The sequence below is a fragment of the Lethenteron reissneri genome, chromosome 67, assembly GCF_015708825.2.
Source record: "Lethenteron reissneri isolate LAM-NWPU_2019-01 chromosome 67, ASM1570882v1, whole genome shotgun sequence".
Classification (NCBI taxonomy): domain Eukaryota; kingdom Metazoa; phylum Chordata; class Hyperoartia; order Petromyzontiformes; family Petromyzontidae; genus Lethenteron; species Lethenteron reissneri.
In genome coordinates, this window is record NC_083845.1 from 8,261,523 (window position 1) to 8,265,068 (window position 3,546).

A 3,546-nucleotide genomic window follows, 5' to 3' on the forward strand; every position below is an offset into this window, starting at 1 on the left:
GGCCCAATTCCATTTTATGAGCAAATCACTTAATTCGATAATTTACCATTGGCGAATCGCTCTTCTGGAACGAGCCCTGATTGGTCAAGCGAAATTGGCCACTGGCTGACCGCTGTTCTGGGACGATTCCTGATTGGTCAGGCAGAATTGGCAATCGGCTGGTCACTTTCCTGGGACGATCCCCGATTGGTCCGTCGGAACGGCCACTGTTGATCAATGAGCGTTGGATTGGCTGGTGGTAATTCGAACGGTATTCAGGCGAGAGTGTGTTGCTGACGGTTGAGAGAAGGTTCAAGAAACGAGGGACAGGATATGAACTAATTTCCCAAGCTCTGCTGCCTTTATATATTAAGATTGTCGGTCAATTAATGAGCGTTTATACGTGTGGGGAAAAAAAACCCACGGGTGCGTGCGAGGGGGAAACGCTTTATCCCGTATAGACGGAACGGGTGGAGTCCACGCTGTTTCTGTGCCGCCTTCTACCTGGCAGAGCCAGGTCGACGGCTCCTCCTCAACACCCACCCACGGAGTGGAAGGGAGTGTGGAATAGATGGAGATTAGTCCACACACGTTGCTGTGCCGCCTTCTGCCTGGCAGAGCCACGGGGTGGAAGGGAGTGAGATGGAACAGATGGAGATTAGTACACACACTTTGCTGTGCCGCCTTCTGCCTGGCAGAGCCACGGGGTGGGAGGGAGTGATATGGAACAGATGGAGATTAGTCCACACACTTTGCTGTGCCGCCTTCTGCCTGGCAGAGCCAGGTTTACGGCTCCTAGACACCCACCCACGGGTGGAAGGGAGGGAGTTTCATACAACAACATCATCTCTGTGTGTGCGGTGATCCAGCAACCCTCGCTGCTGCTGCTGCCCCCACAGTGCTGGATCGCAGACAGCCACGTGCATATAGTCACCACCGCCACCACCTTTCCACCACCACCTCCACCACCACCTCACATTAATTTGAACCCATGCTCCCAGGTTGATCCAAGCTGCTGTTGATAGCACGTGGTCCGGTTGCCAGGGCGTGAGGTCCGGTTGTCAGGGCCAGGAGTCCGGTTGCTAGGGCCCTGGGTTCCGTCTGTATCATTCTCCGGGTCACGTGACACGCCCGGCGCCGTCAATAGCAACCAATCAGCTCGCGCGCGTGCAGATTCCGTACGGGCATCGTCACGTGACGTGGGTTGTGGGTGAACTCGCCAGTGCTGCACGTCACGTGGCTCCACTGGAGAAGCGCGTCACGCCTCGAATTCGCACGCGTGCCGCCCTTGACGAGGGCCCCATCCGCCGCTCAACGTTTTGACGCTGCGGGCCTCTGCATGCCCCCCCCCCCGCTCTGCCAATCAACCAATCAGTGGAGATCGGCTCTCAGAGCACCACCGACACGTGACGTCCAGGTGTGGCTAATCACACTAATTAGCTAATCACACTAATTAGCCCATCATCTCTCGCGCTGGGGACGCGAGCGTTCGGGCAGTCCGTGCTTGCGCGTGATGATGATGGCAGCAGCGATGATGATGGTAGCAGCGATGATGATGATGATGGCAGCGATGATGATGATGGCAGCGATGATGATGATGGCAGCAGCGATGATGATGATGGCAGCAGCGATGATGATGATGTCAGCAGCAGCGATGATAGATGGCAGCAGCGATGATTATGATGATCATGGCAGCAGCGATGATGATGATGGCAGCAGCGATGATGATGATGATGACAGCAGCGATGATGATGATGATGGCAGCAGTGATGATGATGATGGCAGCAGCGATGATGATGATGGCAGCAGCGATGATGATGATGATGATCAGCAGCTCGATGTCCCAGTGTGGATGTCCTCTTGCTGCTGCTGCTGCTCCTGGCCACGACGAGCGGACTTCAGCAGAGAGAGGAGAGAGACTTCGTGTCGTGTCTCTCTTCCTCCTCCTCCTCCGTTTGAAGGCGCGCAGAACACAGTGGGGTTGTACCATGAGGTCTGTACGGGTCTCTATGAGCCTATGCATATCTACGTGTCTCTGTGGGTTCACTCTGTGGTCCATAGTTTGGGTTGCATGTCCACAATGGCGCGCGACTGTGGCTGTCTAGAACGTGTTCATTGTCTGGGTGGCGAGATTCTCGGCAGGGTGACAGCGGCAGCAGCAGCAGCGGGCGCGATCCTCCGAAGCAATGGGGGCGAGTCGGTGGTGATGATCGTCGAGGTGGTCGAGTCGGTGGTGATGATCGTCGAGGTGGTGGTGAGGAACGCCGTCGGTGTTGTCAGCTGACGACGGAGGGGGAGGGGGGAGGGAAGTGAGGGGGGTAGGGGAGGGGAGGAGGGAGGGAGGGAGGAGAGGGAAGGGGGAGGGGTAGGGGAGGGGAGGAGGGAGGGAGGTGAAGGGGGTAGGGGAGGGGAGGGAGGGAGGGGAGGTTGTCGTTTTGTCGAGGAACGCCACGAGCAGCGCCGTGGAGCGGCTGGGACCACCTCCATCGCCGTCCTCCTCCTCCTCGCTAATTGGGCTTCATTGGCGCGTGGCGCGGCGATTGCTTGATTGGGGAGATGATAAAGGTGACGAGAGGAGGGGGGGGGGCACTCGAGCGCCGATTCGCCTCGACCCCCCCCACCCCCCCGTCACATCGCTCCATCGCCGCGTCTTTGTCCTCCTCCCCCACTGCTCTCGTCACCCCCCGGGGTGCGGCTCCCCTCCTGCCGCTTGTGAGCTCTACGATCTTCTGCTTCCTCTTCTTCCTTCTCCTTCTCGTCGTTGTCGTCGGCAGCATCCTTTCCCGGTCTCCGTCAGCTCGTGCGCCTCGTCTCGCGTCTCAACCTCATCGCGTCCGCCTCCTTCACCCCCCCTCCTCCTCCTCGTTGTTTTTGGCTCCATCTCCTCCTCCGCCTCGCGTCTCCTCCTCCACCCACCACCTCTCTCCACCTCGTGCCGAGCCCATGGGTCGCGAGTCTCGCCGCTGGGCCACGCGGACGCACGGCTCCCGGCGCGCTCGCGTGACGGTGGAGGCAGATGGAGGTGACGGAGGTGGTGGACACGCGGTCTCCCTGCGGGGCCTGCTGGTGACGCTGGTTCTGGGGCTCTCCGCCTGCTGGGCCGGGCGTGCGCGGTGGTGCAGCGCGTGGCGAGCTGGCTGGGTGGCCTCCTCCTCCTCCTCTTCGTTCGCGGAGCAGAGGACGACGCGACGAAGAAGAGGTGGGACGTCTTTAGCTCGCCCCCTCTCCCCCCCGCCACTGGGGAGACAAAGACGGCCGGGCGTGGCACTGGCCACCCCCACCACTTCGCGTGCTGTGGCTGTCTCCATAGGTGCTGCTACTCGCTGACGGCACAAGCAGTCTGTGGCCGTCTGGAACGCTCGTCTAGATTGAAAACTCATGACTTTAGAACTGCTTTAGTTTGCCGGACGTAAAAGTTTTACATCAACGCTGCCCATAGACTCAACGCTGCCCGTAGACTAAACGCTGCCCGTAGACTAAACGCTACCCGTAGACTCAACACTACCCATAGACTCAACACTACCCGTAGACTCAACACTGCCCGTAGACTCAACGCTGCCCGTAGAC